The sequence below is a fragment of the Gopherus evgoodei genome, chromosome 4 (genome assembly GCF_007399415.2).
Source record: "Gopherus evgoodei ecotype Sinaloan lineage chromosome 4, rGopEvg1_v1.p, whole genome shotgun sequence".
Lineage (NCBI taxonomy): Eukaryota > Metazoa > Chordata > Testudines > Testudinidae > Gopherus > Gopherus evgoodei.
In genome coordinates, this window is record NC_044325.1 from 140,603,959 (window position 1) to 140,625,989 (window position 22,031).

Below are 22,031 nucleotides of genomic sequence, written 5' to 3' on the forward strand. Positions count from 1 at the left end.
GGAAGCCTATTCCAGTACTAAACTATACTTATAATAGAAAGATTTTCCTAATATCTATCTTCAGTCTTCCTTGCTGAAGATTGTGCCAATTTTACTACTAGTCCCACCTTCAGCGTACATGGAGAGCAATTGCTTGCTGTTCTCTTTATAACAGCCCGTAACTTGTTTGACTGTCAGATCCCCCCATAGTCTTCTTTTCTCAAGACTAAATATACCCAGTATTTTTACCCTTTCCTCATAAGTCAGGTTTTTTAACTTGTTTGTTTGTTCGTTTGTTTTAATCATTTGGGTTGCTGGCCTCTGAACTCTTTCTGATTTTGTCCACATCTTTTTTTAAGGTGTGGTGCCCCATACAGGACACAATAGCCTAGCTGAGACCTCACCAGTGTGAAGTAGAGCCGGACAATTACTTCCCATGTCTTACCTGTTAATACACTCCAGAATGATATTAGTCTTTTTTACAACTGGATGACATTGCTGACTCATGTTCAATTTGTAATTTATAACCCCCAGATCCTTTTCAGCAGTGCTAGCACCTAGCCAGCTATTCCCCACTTTGTGCATTTGATTTGTCCTTCCTAAGTGTAGAACTTTGCATTTGTCTTTACTGAATTTCATCTTATTGATTTCAGACCAATTCTCCAATTTGTCAAGGTAGTTTTGAATTCTTATCCTGCCCTCTAAAGTGCTTGCCACTTCCTCTCAGCTTGGGGTCATTCACAAATTTTATAAGCACTTTCTTTGCTCCATTATCCAAGTCATTTATGAAAATATAGAATAGTACTGGATCCAGGACTGACCCCTGCAGGACTCCAGTAGATACACTCTCCCAGTTTGTCAGTGAGTCAGTGATAACTATTCTGTAAGTATGGACCAGTTTTGAACCCATCTCATAGTAATTTCATCTAGACCACTTGCCCTAGTTTGCTCTGAGTGTGGTTTGCAGTGAAGAAGTCTATTCCTACTTTGCTCCAAGGTCTGTGGGGGATGCAGTGTATTTTAATGGTCCCTTTTTGGTGCTTGGCCTGCATTTCCCTAGATGTATCACAACTGCTCCCCAAGTGTCAGATATCCTTCGTCGTGTTTGGCTGGTACATGATATCTTTGGCATCCCAGATACAGGCTGCTGTTTTAGAGTGGCTCTGGATTCTTGACAGAGTGTCTGTTCTCAGAAATCTGGGCATTATGATGCTATCTTGGATGCTCAGCTCAGATCCCTAGCTCTAGTATTCTTGGGTTGTAGGTGGCACTTCTCCCCTGGTGTCTGGCCATCCTGACAGAAAGCAGACATGAGTACTTCCAAGTCTTGTAAAGTTTGTTTGCCTTGAAACTAACACATGCCTTGCTTGGTCAATGCTTTGTGTGTCTTTCCATGATTTTTGTATTGCTATCAGATTGAGGCTTTCACATTCTTGTTCAGTGATCATATTTTCATGCTAGAAGGCTTGCTCTGGATAAGAAGTCCCTTTCTTGTGGCTTGCAATGCTACAATTTACATGTATTTTCAGTAGAAGCGGTGAAGGTATTTTAAAGCCACTAGAGATGATTTTTTAAAAATGCTCTTCAGGTCATTTTCTACTTGAATGGTTTCCCATCCTTGAACATACTGGTCAAACTCTTGACAAGATAATACTATTGCAAAACATTGCTTTTCAATTTAGGCATCTCTCTGCTCAGTTGGTGATACTGACCATGACACAGAACTACCAGTTGTCCCTTTTATATGTGTGCTGTTCCAAGCCTCATCTCACTGGCCTCACATTATATGGTTGCCTCTTCATTCACACCGGGGTATTTCAGGATGGGATAACTAGTCACCAGCTCCTTGTGGTGACTGCAGTAGCCAGGTCCATATAGCCTCCTTGCCCAATAGCCACCAATGTCCAAGCTCAAACACTGGAACATGAAACACAAGCAATATTAGTGAAAATAGTGGCATAAAAAACCAGCATAGACAGGGCCAGCTCTAGCCATTTCGCTGCCCCAAGCACGGCAGCACGCCACTAGGGGCACTCTGCCGCTTGCCGGTCCTGCGGCTCCCGTGGACCTCCCGCTGGCGTGCCTGCGGATGCTCCACCGGAGCAGCGGGACTAGCGGACCCTCCGCAGGCATGCCTGCTGGAGGTCCAGCGGAGCCACCTGCCGCCCTCCCGACGACTGGTAGTGCACCCCCTGCGACATGCTGCCCCAAGCACGCGCTTAGCGCGCTGGGGCCTGGAGCCAGCCCTGAGCATAGACACTCTCAACACTGTACTATGCACTGTTTTGTAATAAAATGAAGTGACAGAGAATTTTCACCAGGTCACCCAGACTTAGGTTGAGACCCTGGGGAAAAAACACAAAGGAATTTTCAAACCATCCCCTATCACGTGCTGATTCTGAACTCACTCAAAAGCACATTCATAAGATGAAGTTATTTTTATGTAATGGAGCTAAGAGAGCAGAGTGGCCTGCGAAATTTTTTCCAACATGCTTTTCAAGTAGTGTGATAACAAAAGCGATTCAAAAACAAAAATTGGGAAAATACCAGTAACCTTAGCATATAAGGTCTGTTTCTTTATAGAAATCCTTTGTTTTACCTGCCCTTGTTACTGATATTAGCCTGGACATTGTGGGAAGGTAAATGCAGAGAAATGTAAAGCTCAATCAGCATAGCAATGGCTTTGTTCTATGAATAAGACGGAGTGATAGGGAGTGTTGTTTTTCAGACTTGAAAAGGTCAGAATGAAAAGCCAACGTTGCATTTGAAGGTGGTGTTGAAATAGGAACGTTTCACGTTTGCAACACAGAAGCTTATTGTAGAGAGATGTGACTTTTGCTTGATTTATTGGAAGCTAGATGGGCCAGATTCTCATTGACACTAAGCCCACTTGATACCACATGACCAGTGTAAAAGGACCTTAAAGTGAGTATAAAGTAGGATGACCACATGTCCCAATTTTATAGGAGCAGTCCTGATTTTAGTGTCTTTTTCTTATATAGGCTCCTATTACCCCTCACCTCCTGTCCTGATTTTTCACATTTGCTGTCTGGTCACTCTAGTAAAAAGAACATTTGTATTAACTACCTTACCAGGCTAGTCCATTGCTAAATACATCTCCTTTTATGTTCCTATGCTCAGGGACAGGAATCTGATATGCTGCCATGAGGATTATGATGACTTTCTCTTTGTTTGACCCCCTCTGATTTTGTGTGCCTGCAGTAGCCATCTCATTTCTGGCACCATGTTCAGTGATGGAGCATAAAAAAAGAGAGCTAAGACAGTGCAACTTTCAGGCTTTATTCCTTTCTCCACATGTACTATTTTTCTCATAGAGCATTTTCTTAAAGTTCTCCAAGTTCCTAGACATATGCATACAGTCTTACCACAATATCCCTGTTGGAAAGCTATGGAAATAGCCCTTTTCTCACCTCTGAGATAGCAACATTCAACGTGAACACCATAATAGAATGTTAAATATCGATGCATATTATGCTTTCTTAAAATCTCTCTCATCATATATATAACTTAAAACAACTCCTTTTCTCTTAGCTTGGGAACTAAGGTAGTTTCCTCTTATTGCACAAAGTCCTGTGTATACTTGCAGGCAGTTTGATGTTAGAGTCAGAGTGTGTCTTGTGATAACAAGAGACTGCCCTGCACTTGGTTCTTCTGGTGGAGTGGTGTTTTAAGAGTCTGTTCCAATACCTGTTGGTCACTTGGCCTGTATTCCTCCTGTGTCCTGCTGACCAAGTCTCAGCTGTGGGTATATTTCACCATACTTTGTGTCCATTTTTATGTCTTGTGTTCATAATGGGTGTATGTATTTGCAGCATCTGTGGAAGACATGCCCCTTCCCTGCTATGCCATATGAACAAAGATTTACCGCTCAACACCTGTAGCTTATTTCCAGCTTCATTATGGCCCAGTCAACCCTTGGCTAGTTAATGTTTCAGAGGGTGCTGTAAAAATCCACAGGACTAGAACCCGGGTCTTTAAAAGCCTAGACCAGCTGATATTCCTACATTGCCATAAGGAGACTACATAGAGCACTGTAGAGGTCTCGCCCAAAGGGTTGAGAGAGACAGCACCCTGCAGCCTTCTAATTGGCCCATGCACACTATTTAACCCTGCAAAGTACTCCAGGAAGCTGTTTGGGCAACCATTCAGATCATGGGCTTGCTTTGACTTCAGAGTTCACCTTGTTTTCTGATTTCTGGTCCAGCCTGACTCTGACCCTGACTCTTGCCTCCTGATTTGAGCACGGTAACCCCCTCTGGTTTCTGACCCCAACCCTTACCTGTTGATCCTGGCTCTAGTAATTACTCTGATTCCTGCCCCTACTGTCTTGTGGCTACCCTTGACTATGTGTGGACACCGGCCCAGCTATGACTGCTAGGCCAGCCCACACCACCTATGTCCCGATCTCTTACAAGTGCCAGTTAAGAGGGTGCTTTTGTGATAGGAACTAGGCTGAGACCTGCTAATTCATTTCACACAGGCCACCAGAAAGCTGTTAGAGAGGTCATATGACTTACTCGATATCACCCAGCAAATCAGTGCCAGAGCTGGAAACAGAACCAGAAGTCTAGGAGCCCAATTTTCAGCTGGTGTTACAAGTGCATCTCTATTGACTTCAGTGAAGTTTTGCTCATTTGCCCCAGCAAAGAATTTGGAGTTTGACTCCTTGTCCCCTACTCCATGCGTTTCCCAACATCCCACTATTAGACCAGATGGCACCATTGGTCTTTGTTTTCTGGCCAAGTTTAGACACTGGGAGCGTGAAACACTTGCAATGGTAGTGAAAATAGTGTTATAAAAGCATAGCACAGAGACCCCCAAGTCCATGTGCCCTGAAACATTTTGTAACTACCTGTAAAATGAAATGACAGAATTTCCACCAGGTCATCTAGATTTAGTTTCACAAGACTCTGGAAAAACCCACAAAGGACCATATCACATGCTGAGTCTGAACTCACCCAAGAGCAGATGAATAAGATGTAGGCAATCCTTTCAAATTATTTTTATCTAATGGCGGTGAGAGGACAGAGCCTCCTGGGAAATTTTTCCCATCATGCTTCTCAGGCAGTGCAGTAACATCAGCAGTGTGCAAAAAGAAGTATTGGGGAAAATACCAGTAACTTTAATGTATAAGGTCTGTTGCTTTATGTAAGTCTTTTGTTCCATCTGCCCTTGTTACTGAGATTAGTCTGGTAATCAATTGTTTTCCACGACCACTGCAGGTAGAACAAGAAGTAATGGCCTTAATCTCCAGCAAGGGAGACTGAGGTTAGATATTAAGCAAAGCTTTCTAACTATCAGGGTAGTTAAGCTTTGGAATAAGCTTCCAAGGGAGGTTGTGGAATCTCTGACATTGGAGGTTAAGAACAGGTTGGACAAACACCTGTCGGGGTGGTCTAGGTTTATTTGGTCCTGCGTCAGCGCAGCAGGCTGGACTAGATGACATCTTGAGGTCCCTTCCAGCCCTGTATTTCTAGGATTTTATGATTATAGGAAGGTAAATGAGGAGAGATGTGAAGGTCAATGAAGGCAGCAGTGGCTTTGTACAATGAAGGATACAGAGGTATATGAAATATTGTTCTTCAGGCTTGGATAGGTCAGAATTCAAAGCCAATCTATGCATTTGAAGGTGGTGCTGATACAGATGCTATCAAACAGATATAGCACAGACCAGAATTTTTACCCCAATGCCCCTATGTTGAGCTCAATGACTTTAGTTAAACTAAAACTTTTTAATCCTTGGGAAATGAAACTGTGGTGTGCCACAGGCAGAGACGAAAGCATCACCGATGCCTGTGATTTCTGCAATGAGACATGCCTTGCTGTTCCCAGCAGGCGATCCACACCCCATGCTGCAGAGGAAGGTGGAAATGTGAAGCATGGCTTCTACTAACAATAATGCTTAGAGGACTCAGTCAGGACTTAGGCACCAGTTGCACACTGAGGACAAAGAAAAAAAGGCAACGCTTGAATCAGTATTTAACTTTAATCCTTTTTTCCCCTTCCAAAAATAAATGGTAACAGACAGAGAACAAGTAATGTGGAGTCTTATTAAGAATGCATCCACAGTAGTTAGTAGAGATGGGTCCAAGCTGCAGAGTTCAGTAACCCAATCTAAATCTCCCCAAGGTTTAGATGATCTTTGGAGATGTCCAAGCCCAGCCTAGCAAGAGCTGAAATAAAGTCTGGGTCCGAATCTAAATTCCAACTTCCCCTGTGCTCAAAGAGTGTTCAGATCTGAAATTGCACACACTCAAAATACACCGCTTCACTTGCAAAATAGGTCACTGCAGAGTGTGCAAAGTATTCAGCTTCCTGCACTGCAGTTACCTTTCATCTGCCCAACTGCATTACAGGGGCCAGTGACTGTGCTGGACGGCCTGGAACGAACCAACATTTTGCTGTGCAATATGCCACTCCACTAACAAATCCTTTTGCTTTGCTCTGGTGTTCGCTTCATTTCAGATCCGTCAGGCAGACTTTCCCCACGGCTCCAAAACAGTGAGGAAGAGAAACAATAAGGTGTTGGCCCTACTGAGGTATAGACAATTCTGAAGGGAAAAAGAGGAGAGATGCCACAGGACTGTTTGATTGTGCATTGAGTATTAGAGCAAGGGTTACACACTGATTCTATACAAGGGCCAGACTTCATGGAATGAAAGTGATGCTTCTTTCCACTGAGAATAATCAAGCCATGGAGCAGATGCTCCAAGTCAGCCAGGGAGCACATGGTGTCTATCAATGTATCTTCATAGAACCAAGTTAAAAAATTATTGACATGATTGAAATACTGCTTGGTCCGACGGCTAGCTGCCCTCGTGGGGGAGGAGCCAAAGTTGGTTTCCTGATGATTTTCTGTGTTCTTGGTCTAAAGACAATTGTAATCTGCATAACTAGAGTCTGGTATGGCTTTGTGATGTACTTTTGGAGATTAGAATTCCTCTTTCTCTTTTGTACTTCTTGCCCATTCTGCCACTCTCTGCTTTCTCCCATCAATATTTCTTAGTTTTATCCATTGTCTGCTGAATTTTTGCTTCATTTTTATATATAGTAGATGTCAAGCCTAGATTTTCATAAGCAAATATACCATGCCATGGATACATAGGGCACTATATTAATAACATGTAATCAATATTATTGTTATGCTGGGGTTTGGGCACCACTTGTGGGTGTGATAGCAGGCTTCCATTCAGGCTAAACCAGGGAACAAATGTCCCTTTGTTTGGTGGTAGAAGAAACAATGGAAAACCAACACCAATGACTACACTGCATGCTACCCTGGGCAGTGGCTGGGCCCTATGGTCCAAGGGCTTTCTCATGGATCTGAGAACAAACAAAGAGTTGGAGATTACTTGGATTGCAGTTGTGTGTGAGAGAGAAGCAGCAGAAATACCAGTGGAGCAGACAGAGAAAGAAGCAAAAATACAGCCAGAGACACATGTGTGTTGTGACTGTGGGAAAAGATCAGACAGCTTTTGGGCAGAGTACTTGCTGGAAAGGGGCTTGGGACTGGGAGCAGAGAAACTGACTCATGCTGTTTTGGGTCCTACTCTGTTTAAGGAAACAAAACTTTGTACATTGTTTGTAAATAAGCGGTGATGGCATGACAGGTACCTGACTCTGTCATCAATTTCTCCTCCTAACCAAAACAACTTGTCAGACCCTGAATTTTGGCTAACTGCTTGGGCCAAAAGTGACAACATTATTAATAATAAAGCTTTCTCTGTTCATTCCCTGGTCTAACCATATAATGGTGAAGCCTGCCAGTATTCCTAGTGTTCCAGTTCTTTATGCAGGTAGTGTCGCATGGAGATTTCATGAAGGCTTTAATTCAGTCTGGAACATACGAGGAGTAAGTGAAGAAGGACTAGTGGAATTACTTTTATTGTCTATTTCCAAGGAGGCTTTAAAGATATAATGTTATTGTGTGCAAAGAGGGTGTCTATGTGTTCTGGGCTGAATCTTAATGCCATAATACAAAACAACACCTAGCTCTTACATTGCACTTTTCATCTGTAGATCTCAAAGCATTTTACAAAGGAGGCCAGGATCATTATCCCCATTTTACAGATGGTGAAATGGAGGCCAGGGGAACTGGGGTGACTTGCCTAAGGCCACACAATGAGTCAGTGGCAGAGCTGGAAACAGAGCCTACAAGTCCAGCTTCCCTGGCCAGTGTTCTATCCAGTAGGCCAGAGTGTCTCCTTTAAGCTCCCTTCTCAGCAAGCCAGGAAAGGGCAGCAGTCTTCCTCTTTCATTTCAGATTCCATATTAGTGGGAATGTGTATCACAAAACTGTTTATCTAATGGCTGTTTAATCTATGTTGCCCAAGAGGCCAAACTCTGCTCTGTTACCCCAGCGCTACCCTTGTGGTATGCAGTGACAGAGACCACACATTGTTATTGTAATGCAATGCACGTTTATTGATCATTCTATCGTCTGAGGTCTGCACCTATTGCTGTGAGGTCTGCGAACCTAGTGGGGGTTCTTTTCATGCCCAGTTGCAGCAGGAGCAGCTGGAGTCGAAGACGAGGCTGGCCTGGCAGAACTGCAGGTAGGTTTTCCCGCTCGCGCAGTGGTAGAACGCGTTGTTATTACTGGGATCTGGGTAGAGGCCATTGGCTCTGCCGGAGCAGAAGTTGCTGCTGCTTCTGCCTCCGCTGGAGCTCCCACTGTCTTTGGAAGGGGCAGCCGTGTCTGGTTGGTTAGCACTAGTACCCAGGGTGGTTGCTGGAATCTTGCAGTCTGAAAGAAATAAATGCAAAGGGAGGCATTAGAATGTGCTTTCTTCTAAGCATCTGAGGCATGGCGATAGATGTGCCTCTTGAGGAAGGAGTTGAAGGAGGGCAGGGTAGCAGCTTCCCAGAGGTGTTTGGGTAGGTTTTTCCTTGCATGGGGGATGTGGAAGCAAGTGCAAAAGTGCATGTGGGATAAGGCAGCAAGCTGGCACTGAAGGCTGGTTTCACTGGCCGAGCAGAGGGAGCAACACAACAGGATGCGAGAGCAGATAAGATGAGGAACAGAGCTGTAAAGGGCCTTCAAGGGGAGGACAAAAAGCTTGAATTTGGTGTGGTGGAGAGAAGAACTAGAGGAGGGATTCAGAGCGGGGGGCTGGCGTGGTCAGAATGACATGCCAGGAAGATGGTCTCAACAGCAGCTGTTTGAGTAGATCTGAGAGGGAGAGGTGGGTGTCAGCATGGCCAGAGAGGAGCAGATTGCAACAGGTAATACAGGAGGAGATGCAGGCCTGGAGAAGAGTTCAGATGAGTGCTGGTCATCTCACTCCATGCACTGGGGTGGCACTTACTAGGAGTGGTGACGCCCAAGGCAGATTTCAAGGAGTTCATCAGAGGGTATTTGCCTTCTCCACAGAATGTGCCAGTGAAGTCGTCCAGATCAATAGCCCAAACCATGGCGCCTCCAAAATTGTTCTCCAACAGCCACTTTGCCTGTGAGGGAAGATTTTTAAGCAGAGTTGTAAACGCATCAGTAAAGCTACTCTAAACCATGCCTTCCCTTGTGGTGAAGTATCTCTTATCTGCAAGTTTCAGGGCCTGAGCCAACAGTCTTTGCTCACATTAAAAAGACTGGAAGTCAATGAGAATAGAATAAGGGCTGCAAGCTAAGTCTTTAAATAGCAACAGAGCTGGCATCTAACCTGATGCAAAGTCTATTCAAGACTCCCATTGACTTCAGTGGGCTTTGAGTCCGGTTCACTGCGAACTAGAGCAATATGTATCGGATGTAAATTGTGTATTTTATCCCAAGGTGTTAACACCCTACAGTGCTGGCATCCCAGTCATTTTCTCCCTGATCCTAGGAACCTGTAAGGAATATCAAGGTGTCTCGATTCCCATCCAGTCCTGAGAAGTGTGACTAAACAGAGGGGAATTCACTCTTATCTCAGTCAATAGTGGGATCCTCTAGGCTGAGGAAGAAGCAATGTGGAGATCCTGTAAGACGTTAACTGGGAAGGATCAGTATGGAATAGTGGCCTCTGTCGCACCCTCCAGAGAGCAGTGTAGCTCTGTAGCCCGATACAGGGGTGAAAGCCTTGACCCAGAGCACAAAGAGATGATAGACAACAGGTTTACCTTAATGGCGTAGCTCTTAGAGTTGTCATAGCCGATCCACTGATTTCCTTTGTAGGCTTAAGGGACTTCCTGAGGAGCATTCCACATGACGGTGGCTCCATTCTTCAAGAAGGTACAGACCTGGGACATCAAAGATGTTTGTAATGTGGTCCAGGAAGGTCTGTGATTCTATCTTAACTGATCTAGAGGTCTATATCTGACTGTTCTTCCAACTCCTTAGACTCTTTGGACTGACCCAGCACACTGCATCCTGTAGGTCCGACCAGGCTAGTTTTAATGTTTAGGGATACCTTCAGCTGCAGACATCCACTGGAGGTCTCCCTGCTGCTGGCAAGAGGCCACTGTGATTCAGAACCTCATGTCACTTACATTGCATTAGGAAAAGGAGAGGGTCTCTTAAAAACCCTGGGCAGTGCTTCCTGTCTCCGGTTCCCTGAGTCCTGCTCCAACCACTAGGCCTGACTCCTGTCCCAGTCATTAGGCCTGACCGCTCACAACCTGGTTGTGACAGGGCGACAATTCTGCAGTCTCTGGTGGAATTGCACTGCTGACAGTGTGAATCAAAACTGAACATTATTATTTAGTAGTTGATTTGTGGTAGAGCCTAGGAGCACATTCATGGACCAGGGCCCCATTGTGCTAGGTGCTGTATAAACACAAAGATGGTCCCTGCCCTAAACAACTTACAGCCAAAGTAAATGTGATCATGGTTCCACCCAATGAAGGGGTTACCAGTCTGCTGGCAAAACTTTCTGAACTCACCAGAGCAAACAACCCCTCAAGCAGCTAAGTTAAATTTTTGCGATGATGGCCTAAGCTCATGTGTGTTATAAAACGAGGCTGTGTTGTTCTGTTCCCGAGAGTCTCTGTCAGAAACATTGTTTTTGTAAACACATCCTCCAGTAAAAATACTGTGTGAACTCCCATAGCTAACAACCATTCCGATTTGCTGCATCTATTTTTATAGTTTTACCTCAAAATAGGCCAGGGACCCGGCTGACTTAGTGTAAGCTCCCGGGGCACCTGGGCCAGAGGTTGAGGCATCCAGGCCATGGTTGGAAGGGTCACTGAGGGTGAAGGTGTTGGCATAGGCTCCGAATCCAACCATCAGCTTCTCCGCTGGGGCACCATTGTCCTTCCAGTAGTTCATGGCACAGTCTTAGAGGAGACGGCACAGTGATCCAGTCAGAAAGATGTTCCCAAGCCATGGGAATCATAGAATCATAGAATATCAGGGTTGGAAGGGACCTCAGGAGGTCCTCTAGTCCAATCCCCTGCTTGAAGCAGGACCAGTTCCTAACTAAATCATCCCAGCCAGGGCTGTCAGGGAGATGTTCCCAAGCCATGGGAACTAACCTCCTCCCCTAGTGGAATGATGTGATGGGAGGAAGAAAACAGCATCTGCTTTTCTGTGTCATTACTCACCACGTTGAAGTAAATGTAAGAGCCTTGGTCAGCAGGCCCTGCAAAGAGAGGGCTGTTTCCCCTGTGAACCCTTCCCAGGAGCCCCTCATGTCATAGGTCATCACATTGATCAAGTCCATGTACCTTTTGAGGAAAAGCAAGTGAACAGAAATATCATTCTAGGGATTTATTTCCCCACCTTTGAAGATTGTGCACTGAACAATGACCCCATCTAATGCCGTCAGCCAGGATGGATAGCTTCAGGGCTCCCAGCCAGTTGAATTTTAAAATTATAAACAGTGCATTGCTGAGTCAGAAGTCAAACTCCCCCTGTGTGTAACTCTGCTCAAGCTAGTGGATTTTCATCATTGGTGAAATCTGTCACAGAGTGGGCCTAAGAAATGACAGAGCACAACTGTGTGTGTCACAGATTGCATGGGTGGGAGCTGCTGGAACCTGATTGTGCAGCTCTGCATTTTACTGTGTAACCTTATAGAAGAAAAGGGAGCACTTGTGCTGGCTAAAAAAAGCAGAAGTTTGCAATTGATAGAACAACAGGAACTTGAAGCGAGAGGTGAAAGAGCACATGTGAACTTTTACCATTGGCCAATTCTAGCCCCACATGCCCTATTAGAATCTCCCACTTAAACCTTATGTAGAATCTTCCCTGCTGTCCAGTGTTATTGCTACTTTCTTCTGTCTGCAAGAGCTGGATGGAACTCTCTGCCGGAAACACATTGTGACAAAGCACACGTTACCTGTGCCAGGTGCTTTTCTCTTGATTTCCACTGCACCAGTTTCCCTTCATTGTTTGGTCTTGGCTGAGTGGTTTCCCACTGGGCTTAGGAATTAATGAGACACTTACTTGGACATCTGTGGGATCTGGTAAGCAGTTTCGATAGTGCCTGTGCCACTCGACACAGCTGTGGAAATCAACAGCCTGGGGTTGTTGCTCTGAGCAGCCTCTTGCTCGAAAGCTTCATACATTTCCTGGAATACACCACACAAGGGTCTTAGCTCTAAGGAGAGGTTGAACATCACTAGCTTTCACATGCTGAAGGCTGCGATAAAGAACTGAATGATTTTGGAGGAAAAGATTTCCCAAGTCATTCAATATTTATCAGAGGAATGGATTTGTGTGTGTACATGCTGTATCATTTGCTAGCTTGGATGGCCTGGGAATTGTGATGAAATGCTAGCAAAAAGAAAAGCTGACCTGCAGCAAGACAGTGAAAAGCTGCTGGGTATCGGCAGGGCTGCCTCTGTTGCCAGGGCATTCCCAGTCAATGTCCAGCCTGTCAAAGTCGTACTTGAGCAGGAAGGTGATGGCAGATTGGATGAAGGTCTGGCGGTTCTGAGCAGAGGAAACCATGTCAGAAAACCTGAAAAGACAAAAAGACAATGGCTAAATGGTGAATTTCAAACATGTGAAACAGCAAGTGACAGTGTAACATGCTTGTAAAGCATGCTAGTGGCTAGTCTACAGAGAGGATAACAGGCTGCTACTGTCACCAGTTAACAGAGCTACTCATTTAGCTGACGTGGTAGAGGTTAAAGATTTGGTGCTGAAGGTCCGAGATTCTGACCATGCAGAAAGCCCATAGTGAAGATTGTTAAAGTAAGATAGGGGCTTCACATTGCTTGGCATATTACAGAGTCCAGTAAAGAGTGGGTGAAGAGCATCATTATTTAACGTTGAGGCTTCTCTGATTGCTTCTGCCTAATCCCTCTCCTTCTCACTACAGGAGAAATGGAAATTTAGCAGAACATGGATTGGATGCAGAACATGGGTTGGATACAGAACCACTGTGCAGTCTGGTTGCAGATAATGCAGTGAAAGGTCATCTCCTGAATGACCTCACTCCCAACCAGTGTTTCTCACGTGGCACTCCACTACGGAGCAGAAGGTAGGAAGGACCTGGCTAGAGGTATGTGCTGTGTAAATATGCAGGTCAGGAAGTAGAAATTAGTGGCAAGAAGGAAGGGACTGAGGTGCAAAAGAAAAAGAAAGAAGGGGAAAAACATAAATTCAGGCTGGATACAGGGTCCTTACTTTTGGGTCCCGAAACTCCAGCCTCCAACAGACAGCAGGGTTTTCAGGTCAGGATTACTGTGAACAAATCATTTTAAAGGACATTGAATAGCAACAGAGATTATGGTAGTTGTTACTCAAATTCCTTTGGACATAATGGACCAGATTCCGCTTCAGTTACAGCTATGAATCCCCCCAAAAACGAATGGAATTACACAGGGGTATCTGAGAGCAAATTCAGAATAGCATTTTCTTTCCACTTCCTCTCCTAATCTGTTGTCCAGTGTTGAACAGTTGTTTCATCCCATCCCACCCTACCTTTGGCTTCATTTCAGTGGTGGATGCAGTGATCCCTGTGTATCGTTCGACTTAAACTGCTATACAATCTGCAGAGCTCTGTGGGATCCTTTGGGGGTGGGGTGTGTGAAAACACTGTGTAACTGCTAATTATTGTCATCACTGAGAACTCACAAACTCATTGAATAAAATAGTGCTTACTAGATCTTGAGTCCATTGATGCCAGCATAGAGTGCCACATCATTCCATTCGATGGTCTGGATCTGGTTGTTGGCCATGCCAGCAAAGGCATAGATCATGTGAGTGCATAGGCATGGGTCAAGATTTTCGGGCATGTAACGTGCAATTCCAGATCTGTACTGGCACCAGTTGGTGAAGTAGCAGACAATGTTGGTAGGTGAGCCTGGAATTTAGAAGAAGAAGATCGGGGCATGTGTCTTGGTTATTAGATAACATGCAGGGAGAGCAGGTGGGGCTATGTCTTTCAGCCCCCTGTGAATCAGACGTGAAAATTATGAGTAAAAACACACATGTGCACTTACCCAGCTGCACGTTCAGCAGAAGGGCCAGACCTAGTGAAGGAAAGGAGAAGTTCCATAATGAATTGCTCAGACTCAAACCCAAGGCATGTGATTCTCTAGCAGCCTGCTCTTACCCCAGGGAGCAAGCTGGGGCCCTTCAGAGTTAAGTTAGAGACAGACAAGATAAGAATTCCATCAATTTTCAGCATTTTCAGCTGCCTGTGGTCTTTCCCCTGTGTACTGTGCTGCTGAGATGATAGACGGCCTACTAATTTCCAGTTCTTTTCAGCTCTTTGGGATATAAAGATCCATCCCACTATCAAACCTCCTGCGGTGCTGAACACTTGCCACCGTATGCTGAGATCTCAGAATGCTTGCCTTGCTTGCTACTTACAGGAGGTAGGGAAGGGTGGTACTGTAAGTCAGGATAGGGTCACAGGAGTTAGTGATGGACAAGGCCTACTAGATAATCAGGTTTATTCCCCTAGTTAGAGCCAGATCTAGGGCTAAGACCAGAGACGAGTCGAAGTTTGTCTAACTTATTCTTCCAGCCTCCTAGAGTTCCACCATTTTTGTCTCTCTCTAGACTCCTTGGCACTGAGCAGTCTAACCCCATTACTCCTGACTTAACTGTCGGCAACAGCGAGAGGAGTCAGGCTGCCCTAGACTTGCACCTAATTACCGGGGTGTAATTTTCATCTCTCCCTAATCACTCTTCAGTTTGGCCCAGGGAATCAAATGGACTTTTAATGTAACAAGGCTTATCTTTGTCAATAGGAATTGCATTCATTTAAACAAGGGAAGAATGGGGTCTAGGAAGTCTAAGCTACCTTATATATCACCTCTGAATTTGGCCTGACAGAAGAAATATCCAATATTAAACTGATGCTAGATCTTATATATCTCTCTCATTTAATCACCTCTCTGTTTCTCATGTCATTATCCACTGCACCATGTTACTGACCCATATTAGTGCAAGACTTTTCTATAATAATCAATAACAATAATTTTATTCATCAAGTGTTATGTCCTCCCCAGGCCTCTCCCAACCAAGAAAGAGTTTACTCCAGTCCAACGTATTTTCTCTATTTCATCTGCTTTCTAGAAGAACATATGCTCTTAAATCTACAGCAATGAGGAGTAAGTAACTAAACAGATAGGTGATAATACCTAGCTCTTGTACAGCACTTCTTAACAGAAGATCTCAAAGAGCTTTACCAAGAAGGTCAGTATCAATAGCCCCATTTTACAGATGGGGATACCAAGGCACAGAGAGGTGATGTGACTTGCCTAACATCATCCAGCAGCACAGATGGGACTAGAACCCAAGTCTACCCGAGTTCCAGAGGAGTGTTCTATTTTATCCACTAGGCCCCACTGCCTCTCAGAGCTAGCTTTGTGAGACTATTGAGGGAGATAATAGCTAGCTAGACAGACAGACATGGATGAGAAGGAAATCTGTTTCATTACCAGAATTATTCTGTTTCTATAAATAACAAAGAGAAGAAGTCGTCTTTCCCTAGACTCACTGTGTAACTGAGTCTCTCAGGATACTCACCCATCAGAAGAAATAGCTTGCCCATTTTGTTGCCTGTGTACTAGCTCTGTTGAGCACTTGCCTTCCTTTTACAAGATGTTCTCCGCTCCTCCTCAGCTACACGCGTGACACCAGTATGTGTCCCCATCCAATACGTTAAACAAAAGGTTAATCTGTAACTCCAGGTGGACTAAACTGAAGTAGTTACCTCACACCACCAGCTGCCTCTCACTCTGAGTAGTCCCTTTATTTCTAATTTCCAGTAATCAAGCTTGATGGATAAGGCAGTCTGGTTTGAAAGTGAAGTGCTGGAGGCCTCCCCCGCACCGCCACAAAAGGTTAAATCCCACCACTGGAGATCTCAACATGCTGGGTATTATGTAAGGAAACCGCAATAACCTCACAAATATATGTTACAACAGGGAGCTTGCCAATGTAATTATAGAGGTCAGAATATCATGCAACTCAGGAGGAATGATATTGCAAGGGGCTCCGTAAGCCTATTTTCAGAGACGACAGATAACAGAGCAGCCTGGCAAACACATTTGCCCTCTGCTGAATTTACTCTGTGTCTATCCCTTTTCCCATTATTTTGTGGGGCTCATTGGCCCCAGGGACCACTAGCTATGAGCCATTAGTAGGTTCTGAAGGGAGACCCAGACAGAAGATGATGGTTGGCTCCTGGTGGTTGGAAGATTCCCAGGACTCCTACACAGGGGTGGGGGAAGGATGGAAGGCAGGAAATGGGGGAATAACCAACTCTACAATAACACTGGTCAGAATTTTTCAGATGGAACATTTTTCTCTCCGATCATGCCATTTCATCAAAATCAAAGCTTTCTGTGGGAACATATCAATTTTGGTGAAATTCCATCTGGAAAAGTCATGTTTTGAGCGTATCAGAATGGGAATGTTTCAGTTTTTCATTTCAAAATGACTGAAAACAGTCAAAAATAGAACAAAATTTTATTTAAAATGCAATGTTTCGAGTGACCTAACAAAATTTTTTAAAAAAAATTTATTTCACGGGAAATTTCAATTTCCTTTTTATTTTTTCCTCCACAATTCAGAATGAAAACAAATATAAAAATGCCAGAATTTCCTGCAAAATGGAAATTCTGAGTTTGACCAGCTATGTCCTTCAGCCATGGTTATCACTTACTTTCAGTGAGCTTGTGTAAGGGTTTTCACGTGCCTGGTACAGGAAATGGGGTGAATTTCAACCTGGCTCACAGCTAAAACAGCAAATGCTAACAGGAGTTATTCCAGAAACATGGTTCCTCGTCTTTTCACAGAATCACAGAATATCAGGGACCTCAGGAGGTCATCTAGTCCAACCCCCTGCTCAAAACAGGACCAATCCCCAACTAAATCATCCCAGACAGGGCTTTGTCAAGCCTGACCTCAAAAACCTCTAAGGAAGGAGATTCCACCACCTCCCTAGGTAACCCATTCCAGTGCTTCACCACCCTCCTAGTGAAAAAGTTTTTCCTAATATCCAACCTTTTTGTCCAATGTATGTATGTGAATCTCTCTCTCACTTTACAAGAAAATAAAACATGTTGTCCATTTACTTCTAAAGAGCCTCTCAGTGCAATATCACAATCCTTGGCAGAATTTGATATTTTTAAAATCATTTTGATATATATATCAACTTTTATTTGTAAGCGTTTTTTTTCTGTTTTAATCTATTTACATTTTCACAGTAGTGTAAAATGATGAGGTTTGAGCATTTTTTATTGTTATTGGTTTAAATGTTCACAGTTGTGGGAAGTTATGGGCAGGTCAGACAATAATTACTGATGCTGAATACTAGGGTGGTGGCATTTTCCATTTAAATTAGTGTTGCAATACATTGTTTTTCTCCAAGCCTGGAGTAGTGAGTATAGCTGGGTAGATGGAGACTGTCCATTGAAAGTCTAAGGGGCACACATGGCATACCTCCCACTCAGCAGATCCATTGGCAACCAGAAGAGGTTAATATGACACATAGTTTCCCCTAGCTGAATTATAGTTTACTAGTGGGTGACTGCTCCATAGATCTTTGATATACTGAACCATATCCCTGCTTTTACCTGTATCCTGCTAGCTGCTTACCTTCTGAGCTCTAAAAGAAGACTGATTAGCCACTGCTTTCAATGGAATTGGTACTGGGGAACGGGAACTGCCAGCATTCCTTTGCCTTTGGAAATCTCTCCCCAAGCATTCACTGAATCGACCAGGCTAAGACTGTGCTGAAGACCTTGACAAGATATAGTTATGGGCCAGCTGTGGAGTAACCCCAAATTGCAGAAAGGTGATGAAGCTTATCTGCAGGGGGGCAGGGGGAATAATAATGGGGCTTGGGATGTGGTAATCAGACTGTTTCAGCTGTTAATGAGCTCGTGTTTACAGAGCTGGAGGTTCCTGCACCATTTACAACTGATTCTTGTGCTTTTCTGTGTTGGAGGCTTGAGGTGGACATTTTACCCACCATCATTTCTGAGGAAGAAGCAGAGGTAGGCAGGGAGGGAGCCAGTCCATCTCCTTTCCTATTTCTTCATTTAAACAGTTTTCACTCCCGCTGTTTTGGGTCCCTTGGGCAGGGCCAGCTCCAGGCACCAGCTTATCAAGCAGGTGCTTGGGGTGGCAGCACTTTCAGATATTCCGCGGCAATTCGGCGGAGGGTCTCTCACTCCCACTCGGAGCAAAGGACCTCCTGCTGAATTGCCGCAGATTGCGATCGCTGCTGTTTTTTTTTTTTTTGGCTGCTTGGGGCGGCAAAACCCCTGGAGCCGGCCCTGCCCTTGGGTGACACAATACACAGTAAGGTGAAAAGGGGTGAGGAGGGTGTTTGTGATGCTCTCTGCCTTGGGCAATTCTGAGGTGAAGGGGCCCTGTTGTCCATGGCTTTATTACAAAATGAGAGGAGAGGAAACCACCAGTGGATGTGCTGGTGAAAGAAAGTGGATTCATTCATTCAGGTCCACTGCCCAAATCATGGCACCTCCCAACTTGTTGTTCTTCAAATACTGAACCTAACAGAGGGGGCAGGGAGAAAACCCACAAAGAACCTGATTAGGTGCAGGCGATACACAATATTTGGACCCCTCTGCACTATGGGTAAAATCCATCAGCCTCAGGCCTATTCAGTCTCAAGCAGGGGCATCATTTGCTATGGGGCAACGAGGGCTGTTGCCCTCTCCCCAGATCTTGGTTTGCCCACCTCCCAGACTTATCATAGGTCCATAATCCATTCCCCCTGCCCTTGCTGGATATAATACAATCACATATAATGCTCTATAGGCTGACACAACTCTTCCCATCCCCCAGCCTTACTGCCCTCCCCCCGCCCTGAATTTTTCTGAAATGACATCGCTGCTGTCAAGTCCTACTTCAGTCTTATTTTGGAAGCTTCAATGGAGTTAAATGTTAAGCCTCATGCTAGCTTTGTGCACTGGGCAGCATCTCCTCCACTCACCTCCATTTTCCTCTTTGAACACTAACCTTTTCTCTTTACCAAGGAAGGAAGCTGCGCCACTGGCGGCACTTCACGGGCAATGTATATTGTTGCACAGGGTATAGCGTGTCTCACTGTGTGGGGTGGGGAGGTGAAGGAGTGATGGAGTAATCTCCTCCATGAGCACTTTTCTAGTGAATTCCTGTGTCAAAGGGTATCCTGCCCCTTGAAGAGCTGGAGGCCTGGGGCTAGTCAGCACTTCTCATTAAGCAGGTGCAGCTGCAGAGGGGACAGATGTTCCCTAGAAAAAGCTGGGATGTCAGTGAGGAAGGAGGATTAGGAGCAGCATGGAGTTCCCTGGGATGGGAGGCAGTGGGACCCGGTTAGGGGAAAAGGGCCTCTGGGGAGGAAGCCCAGGGATGAGAAGGTTGGCAGGGAAGAATCCTGCAAAAGGCCATGAAGCAGGAAGGACTGGGAAAGGCAAAGGGGAAAAGCCCCTGGATGCTGTATGGGCTGAGAAATTGCTTTTTGTGCTTGTCACCTTTGTTTGGTAAAGAAAACTGTGCCTAGAAAGAGATGTTGGGTTTGGCAGTGGGTCCTTGGTGGGCTGGGGACAAATCAGCATTTTGCGCCCCTCAGGCTGATGCATTCCACAACTGTTCTCCCACTGTATTTTTAGACGTGGCAGGGAGCACCTTGGTAGGATCCAGATGTGGATCCAGGTGTGTCTGACTCCATTAGCAGCTAGAAAAACCAACCCAACCCTCCCTTCCATTTGGTGATGGGTTTTTAACCAGAGCCTGGAATAGATTATGTAGAGAGGGCAATGGGGGAGGAGGGGTCACAACCGTAAGAAGAGCAGACTTTGCCCTGCTCCTCCTTAAACATACTTTGGTTGTAATGCTTTGCTCGTCGTCATACCCTACCTACTGGTTTCCTTTGTAGGAATACAGGACCTCTTGCTCCACAATTCGCTCGGTGGTGGCACCTGATGTAAAGGTACAGATCTAAAAAACAAACAAAACCACACCACCAGTTGGAGATCAGAGAGGAATGTCAATGCTGGGTCTCTCTCAAGGTGTTGTTGGAAAACCTGATGGTCACCTGGAAACGATAGTCATTATGCCATATTCATAGTGTATAAGGGTGATTTCCTGGGAGCAATGGCAAAAATCCAGTATCTCACAGCATAGTCCTGTAGGAGGGGGTATTACATGTAGTTTATAATATATTTTGCACTGTAAGCTGATTTTACAGTAAGGTAGCATTACTGGCATTTGCTTAATGATTGGCTTCTTGTTCCGCTATGAAAAACCTCTTACAGATCCTAATCAGAGCTCTATGACCACTTGCATCTTAATATTTCTGGGCATGGATCCTCTTCATGGTGACAAATGGTTCTGTGGTCAGGGAGCACACTCCCTACAGGTTGAAGTGGCAAAGGGTTTCCTGTGCAGAGAGAATCCCACTGTCTCTGTGTGCCAGTTTGGTCTCTTTGTGCTGTGTATTTGCATGGCTAATTACTCAGCCAGCATGTGCAAACTCATCAACTTTGCATCTGCAAATTTTGCACGTGCCTTCTTGATGGGCCACTTGATAACTTGCCCCTAGATGTTAATTCCACTCTGTAATGTTAATGGGATTTCTGGTTACTGGAGATAAAAAACTATTCTGCAGAGGGGTGTCTGCACCCACAGAGATGGCACAAACAAATGCAGAATTTCCTCATTCATTTCTATTTGCTTGGGGTTGTGACACACAAACTCCTAAGGATTTTAGAAAGGGATAGGCTCATAAATGTTGATTTATTGTTGGAACACTGATCACTCACATTCCTGATCCCACAACACCCTGATCCATTTGTTATGGTACCAGAAATCTCCCAAGAAATTCATAACTTACAACATTATAGTAAGAGGATTTGGAGTCTTCTTTATCCTGGAGAAAGGGCTGACATGTCCTGTGACTTTTTGCCAGGAACCATGGAAGTCAAAGGTCAAGAGGTTAAGGAAATCTACAGCCCTGAAGAGAAGAGCACAGAATGAGAAGGTAGCCTGGGGAACAGTGCAAATGCAAAGCATCTTGGATAATGGCTGACCATGTGGATTAATTACTCTGTGCAGAATCCATATGTGGCTGCGTATACTCACTCTGAGATTTTGTCGATTTCATAGCTGGCATGGACTAGTTCTCTCACAGCTCTCACTGTTGCACTCAATATGAGCTTCTGCTTCCCTGTTTTTTGAGCTTTCTCCTGAAACGCTTTTGCCATCTCCGACAAGACATTGACAAATATCTCACTTGAATATCCAAAATGCCTTACAGCTATATTCCTGCCCTAGACTTTGGGGAATTACAAACAATGGTGCTTTTGCACCTGCAAACATTTATTTTTTTCTGTGAAATTTCATGATGTGGGATTTTTGCATTAAAAATGTTTCATTGCACATCTATCTTTGCTGAATAATTAGCCTAATTTCGCTTGAAATTATCCATTTTTGAACAAAAAGTATCACAGGGTTCGAATTGGATTCGTCATTTTTTGCAAAATGTTTTGTGATACCATGTACCAAAGAATTTATTGAAATCATTTTTTAAATCCTTTCTGAAAATATGTATCAAATATGTAGCCCTGTTAGTCTGGATCTGTAAAAGCAGCAAAGAGTCCTGTGGCATCTTATAGACTAACAGACGTATTGGAGCATG

The 22,031-nt window shown here is 44.5% G+C and overlaps 1 pseudogene; it reads right to left on the minus strand.

Moving 5' to 3' along the window:
- Window positions 1–8,436: 8,436 nt before the first annotated feature.
- On the minus strand, window positions 8,437–20,303 carry LOC115650896 (annotated as a pseudogene).
- Between the last annotated feature and the right edge of the window lie 1,728 nt (window positions 20,304–22,031).